At 37.3% G+C, this 12,910-nt stretch overlaps 2 protein-coding genes across 3 annotated transcripts in view; one reads left to right on the forward strand and one right to left on the reverse strand.

The window, feature by feature from the left end:
• Positions 1–12,910, reverse strand: part of LOC135136995 (uncharacterized) — a 216,917-nt gene that overhangs the window by 59,693 nt on the left and 144,314 nt on the right. The window lies entirely within an intron of this gene.
• LOC135136999 (CD151 antigen-like) overlaps positions 184–12,910 on the forward strand; it is a 128,672-nt gene continuing 115,945 nt past the window's right edge. For both annotated transcript variants that reach the window (XM_064066523.1, XM_064066525.1), the window contains exon 1: positions 184–328. The gene's annotated coding sequence lies outside the window, so the exon portion shown is untranslated. The remainder of the gene's footprint in view (positions 329–12,910) is intronic.

A 12,910-nucleotide genomic window follows, 5' to 3' on the forward strand; every position in this document is an offset into this window, starting at 1 on the left:
CAATGCACGTCGTCTCCACAGTTCCAATTTCCTGTTTTTCTCCAAACCGTGTACATCTCTCGCATCCCTATCGAACGTAGTCAAATATCTGTCGGTGTTGTGCAATGGTGGGGATGCGTCGTCCCACCCCTATTCCGCGTCGTCTCGACGCCGACGTCGTTGTTCAGTCCAGTGTGCGGATGGTGCACGCGTGCAACAGTGCTCTCGTGCCGCGAAAAATGTCGAAGCGCCGCGCCGCCATCCGGCGATGAAGACGCGATGGTGCGTCGCGACGCCCCCACGTGAAGCCCGAAGCGAGCACAGCGAGCCGGAGGAGCGCCGATCTGAGGTACGCAACCAGGACCTGGGGGCCCTTCGGCGACGAGGCGGAAACCTGCCTAGTGCCGGAGCGGATCGTTATTTTAATTTTGGATAAACGCCCCACACCCCGATTTTCGGGACGATGGTTTTGGCGAAAATTTCGGAAGGGAAAACGCGTGTAGGCGTTGGCCTTCGCTAAACGTAGAAAGATTGCGTAGGTCAATGGTGATGCGGTGCGCTGGGTTCACGGAGAGGAGGGTAAAAATAGTGCGTCTTTGGGGAAGGGGAGGCGGGGGCTGTTTGGGTCCGGGCGACAAGTGGAATTTCATGGGTTGATGGTTTGGGGAGGTTTCATTTTTTTCGGACGAAGGGAGGATGTTTGCTTTTGAATGGTGAGAGTGGATGTGTGCTTTGGGGGGGTGGGAGTGTTTGCGTTTCCAAGACCGGTAAACAGGGATTATTGAACTGAAACAGCTGAATTTTTGTTTTTCACACTTTTGCTGATGACGCAGATAATGAATAAATTACAACGAAAATTATAAACCCCTCAATGCCTTTTTTTTTCGTAAAAGTACTAGCAGTATTCGTCGTTTCTAAACATTAATAGAGGTCAAGCCAAATGTTTATGTTTGAAATGTCACTTTGGATTTAGAAACACTTCAACAACTTTTCGTCCCTAGAAAATAAATCACACGCTTTGTATTATCTTTGGCCTAGACAAAACAAACGGGTGTGTTATAACTCCGCCGTGGGAAATACACAGTTTCCAGATCCATATTTGAATAACACACAATAGAAAATTAACACACCCCATTACAAAATAGTTCTTGGCGAACATGTACTGCCTCAAGGATCGCTTTTAAAACTTTTATTATTTTCGTTATACATCAACGACTTGTTGAAACTTTGCTCTAATATAAGTGTCAATTTTCGGAACGAAACGAGAATGTTTGCTTTTGACTTGTGGTATATTTGGTGAGCTGAAGGTGTTGAAGTTATTTTCAACGAAATTCGTAAATAGGACAAAAAATCGAAATCTCTGCTTCGGTTCACTTCACGCAGAACGGATATTAATAAAGTGTGATAAATACACTTGTCAGTGAAAACTGAATCGAATAAATGAGAGATAAACCGATAGCAGCTCAGTTTGTTTAAAAGGTTATAGGCCAGTACTGGGTGGTGTACAGTTCCTAACCCGATTAAAATTGTATTATATTGTTGTGCGTCAAACTAGTATGATGTGTTTATGATATTCAAATCACACAATTTATATTTCAAGTATTGATTAGCGTGATGCCAGCGGAAGTTTCCAGTTTCGAAAATAGTTTTTGAAATATGAACAGCGTTTTGCAATTTGATTTACTCGTCTGAATTACAGCTAATTTTGAACATTTAGCTGAATGTTTCCGTTTCATTTGGGTGGATTTACCAATCTCCGACGAAAACAACGACCGGAGTATTTGTTCCGAACGAAAATAGGTCGAAAGAATTTATACAGTGCTTCCCTCATACTCAGGTCAGCGAAAATTAATCAATAAAGTTAACTGATTTATTTTTTTTAAACTTATGTAGAAAAGCTTTACGTGTTATTATAATTAATGGTTAGTTACTATGAGAAACTAAATTATTAATAAAAGAATTTTTTATTTTCTATAAAAGTGAATCCTAAAAATGTTCGTAATTATCTCTTAAACTTGCTCGCTGCGCTCGTATTCTAAGAGTTGTTTTTTTAAGTCTAGAAATTTATTCTCACAATTTTCTGCACAACTCTGTGAGAATAAAGCTGAAAAAGAAAACTTAAAATTCGAGCGCAGCAAGCACGTTCAGGCATAATTAAAAAAATTATTCATTGTTATCCCTGAGAAGCTAAATTATCAATAAAAATGTTGTTGTTTAGAAATGCGAGTTTATGATCATTGAGACTGAAACATCCTGAACGTGCTCGCTGCGCTCGCATTTTAGAGGTCGTTTTTTCAGATTCGACAGTTATAGTCGCTGATTAGAAATCTCGGGAAAATTCGTTTTAAAAATGAATTTTTATGTCTTTATATAATTTTGGAAAATGGTTGAAAAATGGCCGAAAATAAAAATATCAAAATCAGTTTCATCACTATAAAATGTTGGCCCCGCCCACCCACCCTCTATTTTCTTAGGGGATATGTTATTTGCCAGAATCAGTTTTTTCTTAGCAAATATTAGCCCCGCCCACCCCGTTCTTCTCATCCTAACGATTAACTTTAATTTTCTTAATCACTGAAATGGAACAGGGTGGGTAGGCGGGGCTAATTATGTTTTTAATACACTATTTTCTATAAAATTTATTCCTTATTTTGTGTACTTGACCTGACTTGATCTAACGTGATCTGACCTGTTCTGAACTCACTATTGTCTCAAAGAAACACATTTTAAATATTTGTGTGGATATCTAAAAGCTACAAAGTCATGTTTAAAACAGATGTACTTTGTGAAACAAAAATTAATAATAATTTCCTTTTTTATCAAAAAAAAAAAAAAAATCATAGCGAGTTATTTTGACGGAACTAAATTGTTGAATTTCATTTGGTGCTTTTGCAAAAACGGTAGAAATTTTCGAAAAAACGAAACCAAATTGAATTTTGTATGTCAAATGTCAAAATTGAGCGTTTGGAAAAGGTGTCCAAAAATTCTCAGAAAAATCTGGAATGTAGACATTAACGCGCTGATTCGAGAGTTGTCGTCGTTGATTAGAAATATCAGAAAATTCGGATTAAAAATGAATTACAAATGTCTTTATATAATTTTGGTAAATCGTTGAAAATTGGTCGAAAATATAAAAAATGTCAAAATCAGTCTTCTCACTATAAAATACTGGCCCCGCCCACCCACCCTCTATTTTCTTCGGGGGTATTTATTTGCCAGAATCAGTTTTTTCTTAGCAAATATTAGCCCCGCCCACCCGCATTCTATTTTCTTGGAAGGTATTGTCAATTGCCAAAATTCTAACTGCTAGCCCCGCCCACCCGCCGTCTCTGTTCTTGGAGGATATGTGATTTGCTAAAGTTAGTCTCATCTTAGCAAGTACTAGCCCCGCCCACCCGCCCTCTATTTTTTTTGACAGATTTCCGATTTCTCAATTATTTGATTTTTAAAAATATCCAGAAAATAGATGTTTATTTTTTTTAATTTTCGATTTTTGATTTTTCGTCACCGAGTTTTTGGAAGGGAGTAAAAAGTAATTTTGATCAGCCATTGCCATGTTTACCGTAACTTTAAATCATCTGAAAATTTTGTTTGTAATTTTCAATTTTTGGATTTTTCGAATTTTCAAAATTTCGGTTCGAATAAATTTGTCCTTTTAGTTAAAAAATTGAAAAATAACAAATCGTGAAAAGGAAAAATTTTAACTTCAGAACTTGAAAAATTAAAAATCAAAAAATTTGAAAATTAGAAAGTTAAAACTTGTAAAATCAAAAGATTGGAATTAAAAACTGCAAAATTGGCAAACAAATTATCAAATGAAATATTCAAAAGTTCAAAAAACTAAAAACTAAAAAAAAATGAAAACTGGAATTTTGAATTCGACTTTATAAGATTTCTTCATTCATTTCACTCACACCGAATAAAATCAATCACTGAAATGGAGACAGGGTGGGTGGGTGGGGCTAATTTTTTTTTATACTATTTGCTACAAAATTTATTTCTTATTTTGTGTACTTGACCTGATTTGACCTAACGTGATCTGACCTGTTCTGAATTCACTATTGTCTCAAAGAAACAAATTTTAAACATTTCTAAAGATATATGAAAACTACAAAGTACATCTTTAAAATAGTTGTACTTTGTGGAACAAAAATTAATCAAAATTGCTGTATTTCAATTGGCGATTTTGTAAAAACGGTAGAAATTTTCGAAAAAACGAAGCCAAAAATGAATTCTTGATGTAGAAATCTGCAAGAAAATATCTTCAGCTAATTTTCGAAAATTGTTGAAAAATGGTCAAAAATATCAAAAATATCAAAATCAGTTTTATGGTTATAAAATGATGGCCTCGCCCACCCACCCTCTATTTTCTTCGGGGGTATGTTATTTGCCAGAATCAGTTTTTTTTTAGTAAATATTACCCCGCCCACCCACATTGTATTTTCTTGGGGGATCTGTCAATTGCCAAAATTAGTCTTATCTCAGTAAGTACTAGCCCTGCCCACCCTCCCTCTATGTTTTGGAGGATCTGTGATTTGCTAAAGTTAGTCTCATCTTAACAAATACTAGCCCCGCCCACCCGCCCTCTATTTTCTTCAAGGGTATGTCATCTGCAAAAATCAGTTTTATCTTAGCAATTACTAGCCCCACCCACCCCGTTCCTCTCATCCTGACGACTAACTTTAATTCTCTCGATCACTGAAATGGAGACCGGGTGGGTGGGCGGGGCTAATAATGTTTTCGTTATACTCTTTGCTATAAAATGTATTTCTTATTTTGTGTACTTGACCTGACTTGACCTGACGTGATCTGACCTGTTCTGAACTCACTATTGTCTCAAAGAAACAAATTTTGAACATTTCTGTGGGTATATAAAAATTACAAAGTACATCTTTAAAATAGTTGTACTTTATGGAACAAAAATTAATAAAAAAAACTGCTGTATTTCAATTGGCGATTTTTCAAAAACGCTAGAAATTTTCGAATAAAAGAAGCAAAAAATGAATTCTGGATGTAGAAATCTGCAAGAAAATGGCTTCAGCTAATTTTCGAAAATTATTGAAAAATTGTCGAAAATGTAAAAATTGGGCGTTTGGAAAAATTGTCCAAATATTCTCAAAAAAAATCTGGAATGTAGACCTTAACCTTGATTCGAGAGTTCTAGTCGCTGATTAGAAATCTCCGGAAAATTCGAATGTCTATATAATTTTGGAAAATGGTTGAAGAATGGTCAAAAATATAAAAAATGTCAAAACCAGTTTTAACACTATAAAATGCTGGCCCCGCCCACCCACCCTGTATTTTCTTAGGGTGTATGCTATTTGCTAGAATCAGTTTTTTTCTTAGCAAATATTAGCCCCGCCCACCTACATTCTATTATCTTGGAGGATAAGTCAGTTGCCAAAATTAGTCGTCTCTTAGTAAGTACCTAGCCCCGCCCATCCGCCCTCTATGTTTTTGGAGGATCTGTGATTTGCCAAAGTTAGTCTCATCTTAGAAAGTACTAGCCCCGCCCACCCACCCTCTATTTCTTTGGAAGATATGTCATTTGCCAAAATCAGTTTTATCTTAGCAAGTACTAGCCCTACCCATCCTACGACTAACTTTAATTCTCTCAATCACTGAAATAGAGACAGGGTGGGTGGGCGGGGCTAATTATGCTTTTCTTATAGTATTTACTATAAAATTTATTTATTATTTTGTGTACTTGACCTAACTTGACCTAACGTGATCTGACCTGTTCTGAACTCACTATTGTCTCAAAGAAACAAATTTTAAACATTTTTGTGGATATATAAAAACTACAAAGTACATCTTTAAAACAGCTGTACTTTGCGAAACAAAAATTAATAATAATTTCCTTTTTTATCTACAAAAATTTCATATCGAGTTATTTTGACGCAATTGTAAAAATTGCTGTATTTCAATTGGCGATTTTGCAAAAACGGTCGAAATTTTCGTAGAAACGAAGTCAAAAATGAATTCTGGATATTGGAATCTGCAAAAAATGGCAAAATTGAACGTTTGGAAAAGAAGAAAATATCAAAAATGTCAAAATCAGTCTTATCGCTATAAAATGCTAGCCCGCCCACCCGCCCTCTATTTTCTTGGAGGATATGTCAACTGCCAAAATTAGTCTTATTTTAGTAACTACCCCCACCACAGAGAAATTATTATAACAAAAACTAAGTAGGCTTGCTGACCGCTCATTCGTAATTGTTTTTATGACACTAAATTATTTAAGAACAGAACATTCAGAATGCGAGTGCAGTGAGCACATTTAGGTGTTGTTCAAAATTATGCTTCGGTGTCCCTGAGAAGCTAAATTATTATTAATGAGATGATTTTTTGAATTTTGCGAATATTAAAATTGGAAATCCCCAAGAACCAAAACGTGCTCGCTGCGCTCGCATTCTATAGGTCTTTTTTGAAGCAATAAATCTAGAGATTTCATAATATCCAATTTTACAGTTTTACACGGATTCATAAACTATACGTATAGGAGAATTATTTTATCAAATTTAAGACACATTTACTGTGTACAGTTTTGAGGTGACGTCATCATATGGTGGGTAGAGTTTTACAATCTAGGTACACGATATTCATAATATGGATATAAAAGTATACTACAATCGGTCTTGTAGTTTCGAAAATTATCTGTCTAATAAAAATAGCCATAGACGACGAACAGACAGACAGACGGAAACGGGGAACTCATTTTTTCGTACTCTTGGGGTCATGACACGTCGAGAAAATATGAAGGTAGCAATTCGTCCTATGACTCCATGTTTGTTGGACGTTCCATGGTCCCTAGAGTACGAAAAAATTGGTCCTCCACATTAATCCGTGTCGATTATTTAGACGGATAATCTCCGAAACTACCGAACCGATTGTTGTCAAATTTTATGTACTGTAGAAATACGAGATGACGTCATCTTTAAATTTTACAAAATAGCAGTTTATAAATCTCCCAGAAAATTAATGACATCATTGCAAAATTACGCCGAATAAGTCTTATCTAAAATATGTAAAATACACTTGTCGTTTATGAATGCATTCACATTTTTATCCAACTGGTTTTAGAATTATTTGTTTTAAGACAGCATTAAAAATAATCTTGTATATAATTCAATAAACACCTGTCTTAAGTTTATGTGGAATAATGTTTGAAAACAGTGTCTCGGAATTTACTTAATAGTCAGTACGTCGCTGCATGTCTTACATCTTGCTCAACAGACCATTTTTCGCCAATCAGTGCATCTGCCAACGTGGATACAAACCAGATTTTATTTTCGTACTTCAACTATCCTTTTTTTCATTTTCAATTTTGTCGTCAACAGGGTTGGCATAATCATGACAACTTTTCAAAAAAACGCATTTAGTGTTTCCCTCTCTAAATCCCGAGGTCCCTCAAGCTCAAGGTAGCACAGCCCCCTATCATTTTTCGCCCGATTACATTACGTATGCATTGGGGGCGAAAATCTCGCCGCCTCCTTGCGAGCATTTAGCGCCGCGACGGATCGTTATTTTAATTTTAGACACACACGCCCGGCTTAGTTTTTCGGGCGAAAAGATTGCGTAGGTCAGTGGTGGGCCAAAACGGCGCTTCTTTAAAGGTCTCGTTTTTTCAGAGCGAATGTGTATTTTCGGTGGGTCGGAGGTGTTTAAGTAGTTTCCAAGCCAAATAAACGCGGATTATTGAGCTTAAACATCGTTGAATTAGCTCGTAATACTTTCGAGTGGTGGAGTGGATATGAATAAGTTAAAATGATAACGCCTTTGTTTTAGTTTACGAAATGGGGTGAATATTAATATGGCAAAAAGTGACTTGTCAATAAAATATGAATTAATAATGGTACATGCATAATGGATGAATGGTACACACTCCCTCGTAATCCTAATAGGAAGTTAATTACATAAAACGGTCCGCGCCTTTAATGGTCAATGCTTCCACGCACGATGGTGAATTTCGGCGAGCTTTAGGAGGGATTAATGTATTGATTTTGGTCTGCACAATGTAACACTAAACTAGTCGGTTTTTGAATGAGCGGTGTATTTTGATGTTTAAGTAGTTTCCAAGTCAAATAAACAAGGATTATTGAAGTCAAACATTGGTGGATTGAGTTTAGGCTGCGATCTGTCTTTGATTTAACGGCAAACGAACGGGAAAAGAAATATTTATATCGATTTATGTAACCCAAAATGAGTATTAATAAAATAAACGTACTCCTCAATGAATTCCTAATTGATTGTGGAGTGTAAATAAAAGATAAACTGATAGTACTTGAACGCATACAATGAATATTATAGGCAAATATTGGAAGCACGTGCGCTATTTATCCTGATTCCACTAATCATTTAAATAGTACAGACGGAAATGGAAGACCGACACTTTCCCATGGTACGTCAACTAAACAAATTTCTATTATTTTATCACACGCTTATTAATCTGAACCCCCAGATTTACACAATCCATCATTATTACTGTTTTACAGGATTTGAAAAATATGCGCAAACTTCGACCCACATGAAACCAAGGTCTAAACTATATAAATCTGTCTGGCCTGAAAAACTTGTAAATAGAGCAAACCCAAATGATAGATCGACCAGTTAATAATAATTCGAAAAGAGCCTGAACCGCGAAAACTAAAAATACTAAAACCCCGTGAGTTAATGCACGCCCGTTATTAATAGAAATCCATTTAGACCCATTGCACATTAAGTCCTACCCAAATTATTGTGAGTCACATTTCCAACAGCGCAATTCTTTCACACACTCCTTGTTAAAAAATCAAATATTGACGTCACCTATCCCAATTTATTTTTAACTTATCATCGCAGCTGCTGAGTTATTTATCATCCTTTCGCAACACTTCAACCACCCCTCATAACTTGCAATATTCGTCTCGTTAAAGTGAATTACTGACCTTTCCTTGAAACTCATAATTAAGAAAATCGATTTCCCGGGAGCTCATTAAGACAGCTAATGACTTGTCAATGCCAAATTAAAAATCCTGAAAATCGAAGTCTTTCAGCTTTAATGAAGAGAGGGTACCCAGTTTTGCGACTTCAATTAATTCAATGAAGCCGTCAATTTTTAAATCTGCATCAATTTATATTAATTTTGACGTCATCGCGACGTGCGACACACTCAAAATTTACATACATGTCCACGAAACCCCCAAACGCAAACAACCCCCCAGCTGCGTCCGCAATCGGAACACTCCATTAAACCACCCCATCCCCATTCCGAAACTCTTATAAACATCAAAGCCCGCAAATTATCGTTTTTTTTTTCTCCATATTGTGGCGGCACATCCGCCTTCGAAGAGCATCCATTATGAATTTATTAAATTCGTCGCGTCGCCGCCGCCTAAAAATAGTTGGCTGTTTATTTTCATACTTAGCTAGATTAATAGTAGCATAATGGGGGCGGAAATAAATCGATGAATATTTAAAGTATGTTTTGATGATTTCCGCCGAAATGCGCAGTCACGGGTTTAAAGTTTTACGGCCTCCAAGGGTGAGCTTTATTTCTAGCGAGTGCTGAATTTTTTATCGATTCACGCATAGGTATGATAAAGGCGCGTGTATTCTTTATTTTCGGACGGGTGCAGGTTAAATTTTTAGAGGGTCACATCGAGAACATCAATAAATGACGAGCCGCAGATCAACAACGAAGTCGCGTCCCGGCGATTTTTACGGTGCAGCAGGAATTGCACAATTGAATTAGGTGGCTTTGCAGGAATTGGCTTTACGCTATTTTGGTCCAAAAAACTGCGCGCATGGGTGCCAATATAATATTTAATATCACTTCCTGCTGGTAACAACTGCCGGCAGGAATTTAATTTGGCGGAACACTGTATTCAGGAAAAAGTCAAACGATCTTCGAGATTGTTATTTTTAACGCAAGTTAGCGTTCCGGGGCTTCCTGGATCACAAAAGGTCAATTCTGCTGCATCACCGAAGCAGGAATAAAGACAACTTAATCCTGCAATAATTGCTGCATCTTGATAGCAGGAATTGCAGTAATTACTAAAGCAGAACGACGCTGAACATACGTCCGTTTTGCAAATTCCTGCTGCACGTGAATTCCATTTTCGTCGACAAAAAAATTGCAGAAATTGTGACCACAAAAAAATTACACATAATGAATGTACATTCCGAAATTCCGCCCACTTAGCATCCGACAAATTTGTCATAATTAACTGACATTCATATTTATCAAAGTTGCAGGAATTCGTGTAGGACAATTTCAGAGCAGACAACTTTAATGTAACAGACTCGACAACAGCAGGAATGATTTGTTGTAATTGTTATATTATATGCGTGAATGTCGCTGGAAAGCAGGAATTCGTCGTATATTCCTCCACACAATAAAGCTTCTTGGTTACCACGTTATTTACAGCTGACACCCAGTGCGAGAAAAAATTCCTGAAAGATAAACTCCTGCTGGGTCCGACTATATTTAACTTCCAAGACTAGCGATAAGAAATACCATGGTCGAAAGTAATTTAAGGTTGGTTCTTGGAAGTCGAAAATTCGAATGAAATTCCTGCATTCATGAAAGCAATCAAGTTTCTGTTAATAATAATAAAAAAAAACTGCTTTGGTGATAATAGAAATCAATTATCGGGGAATTCCTGCAAAAAAACTCTGCACACAACCGTAAAACAGCGAGCGGGTATTGTGTGTTTTATGAGCGGATGCCACTAAAGCAGGAATTGTGTGCAAAATCCTGCTGCATACATTTTTAATTGCATTCGGATTTTTCTGGTATTTTACTTTAATTAAATTTTAAAATTATTAAAGAAAAATGTGGAAGAATGCGACATTATGGCCACAATTCCTGCAACAAAGAGAGCGGTATTATAAATTTAGAGTCGTTTTAAAATAAAATAAGCAAAGAAGAACAATTCCGTCTGAACTACATAAATACGACAAGCAGATTTCGTTTCCTGCAATTAGTGCAGTTGCCAGCAGGAATTTCTATATTTACTGTGGCAGAAAATTTAGACAAATATTAACCAAAGAAAATTGGGACAATAGTTCCAGCACAACTAGATTTAATCGGGTGTTTATTTGTTAACGCAGCAGGAATTCTTTTCAGGCAGCTTTAAACTCGTCAACCATGCGGAAAGATTAGTCGTAATTGTTATAGTTTATGCGTGAGTGTCACCATAAAGCAGGAATTTGTTGCAAATTCCTGCTGCAAGTTTTATGCGCATTCCTAAAGCTTCCTGGTTTCTGTTTTATTTAAAGCTGGCTGTCACTGCGAATAAAAATTCATGAAAGATAAACCTCTTCGGACCGACTATATAAACGAAGATTAACGATAAGGGAGTTCGGAAGTATTTAAAATCGGTTTTTTAAATTAAAAACTCGAACGAATTCCTGCTGCGGGTTTTCGTGCATACCAGATGAAGACAGTGGCATCACTTATTACTTTCGGTTCACAAAAATTCGAGCAATTCCTGCAAGATATAAATTCATTCAATTGCAGACGATATCGTTACGAGTAAATTAAATTCCTGCTACTTTTGTGACGCTTCACGAATTGAACAACTAAGTAGCAATTAACGGAAGTGAAGTGATTCGCAGGAATGTTGCGAAAAGCGGCAGGAATTCGCCGAAATTCACCATCCACTTATCGCTTTATAAATTCGTAATTCATCCCAACTCAGAATTTCAGCCGTGGGTTTCCTGCTAAAAGAAGAATTCCTGCAAGAGTGGGTCCTTTCGTGGAATTGAGCTTAAAATAATGCGGGATCGACGACGTATGTTTCGCTACGAGGGTCATTCGAGAAATAATAACTCTGATGTGTTTTAGAAATTGTTGGCTGGGGTGAGCCAAAGTGGTTGTTGCGCTTCCTCGCCTCCCGAATTTACGTTATTGGAAATAAAAAGGGTACAATAAATTTTCGTTTATTTGGGAAAACGGCCAACAAAAATCACGAATGCTCGACTTAATATAATTTCAGTTGTCGCTCGCTGTACAGAGCCGTAATTGCTTTAGTGTCAGTTTTCTTCGTAACAAATTCCTGCAGCACTTTTCACGTGCATTTCCGTACTAAACAATGCTCCGCGGTTTCCGTTTCCTTGACGGTTGACAGTTATTCCCGGCCGACACAGCCCCAGACGGTCTATCTTTAACCATATCGATCCACCAGCCAGACCCTTATTTAAAATTTCGCCAGTTATTGAAATTAGCCATAAAACACCGACATAAAACTCGCAATCGCCTCCGAATAAATTCGAAACGGAACTCGCCCGAATTGGCCCCCACAACAAACATCCAAGTTTCAAATGGGGCGTTTTTCTGTGCAAAGTTTCCATTTCTCGGTCAAACGTTTGAAACTTGGATCTGTTGATTCTCGGTTCCTCCCTTGTAAACAAGCCGTAATTTCGCGAACTGCGATCTAACACAATGCCCCCATTCTCCGGCTCGCATTAATCAAATCAAACATTCAAACGTCTCCACTCATTTATCGAAAACAATGGCGGATTAAAAGCATCTTTTCCAACACGGAGAAGAAAAATCGCCCTTGTTTGCGGATCGGAAGCGCCGCAAGCAAACAATAATTCGCGATCCGCGCCAGGGGGCAGACAGATGGGCACCTCGGATGCAAATTGCCCCCCACGCACACTCGATCCGGATGAAAGTTTCATCGGACCTGGTGACGTCACTTGACCGACGGTCTGGGGGTAGGCAAAAAGATGAATTTTTAATGGAGGAAATGTGTTCCGTCTTGAATAAATACGAAATTTATCGCTCCCTTAAGTAAATAGACTCGCCGCCAGTGGAAATTTCGGGGAATTCAAATTCCTGCCACGTTGCCGGGAAATTCGCAGGAGGGTGAGAATGATCTGAGACATGAGGGAGAGGTTTTTGGTTTATTTTTTAAACTGGGTTGTTTTCTAATAAGTGCTT

This window comes from Zophobas morio, unplaced genomic scaffold, assembly GCF_036711695.1.
Source record: "Zophobas morio isolate AGI-343-1 ecotype UQ-CSIRO unplaced genomic scaffold, CSIRO_AGI_Zmor_V1 ptg000028l, whole genome shotgun sequence".
Lineage (NCBI taxonomy): Eukaryota > Metazoa > Arthropoda > Insecta > Coleoptera > Tenebrionidae > Zophobas > Zophobas morio.